We start from the raw sequence: 575 nt of genomic DNA on the forward strand, positions 1-575 counted from the left end.
GTCGTGGTACCCCCCCTCCCCCGCCCCCCCTCCAGCTGTAATTCATGAAGAGGCTGCTATGAATGAGAGCGCGCCCAGGAGCGGAGGGTAGATGGCGGACATTCTCTGCCTTTTTCCCCCCGCGATCGCTTGCTCGCTCGCTCGCTCGCTTATTAAACTCAGCCCCAAAAGCAAAAGCAGCAGCAGCAGCAGCAGCTCCAGGGCCAGAGGATGAGATTCCGGAGCATGCGCCGTGGCGCCTGACACCGGGGCTCCGAGCCTCACGGGGCGGAGGGAGGGCGCGCGGGCGGGGCGGAGCGCGCGGGGAGGCCGAGCGAGCGAGCCAGGGGGAGCTCGAAAGAGCCAATCACCGGCCACCTCCCGAAACCCGGGCTGCCAGCACGGCCACACTGGAACGCCTCGCTTAAAGTAACAGGTTCCTGCGTGGGGGGTGGGGAGGGGGGCGGGGAGGGGGCGCTGGAGTGGGGAGAGGGGCCAGCTGGGGAGCCATCCCAGTCTCTGTGTAAACTGCTCTCTCCCTACAATAAAAAACGGATTAAAACTGCTGGAATGTAGCCACTGCTTAGAGCCCCCAG

Source organism: Bison bison, unplaced genomic scaffold, assembly GCF_000754665.1.
Source record: "Bison bison bison isolate TAMUID 2011002044 unplaced genomic scaffold, Bison_UMD1.0 scf7180017864376, whole genome shotgun sequence".
In the NCBI taxonomy this organism is placed as follows: Eukaryota; Metazoa; Chordata; class Mammalia; order Artiodactyla; family Bovidae; genus Bison; species Bison bison.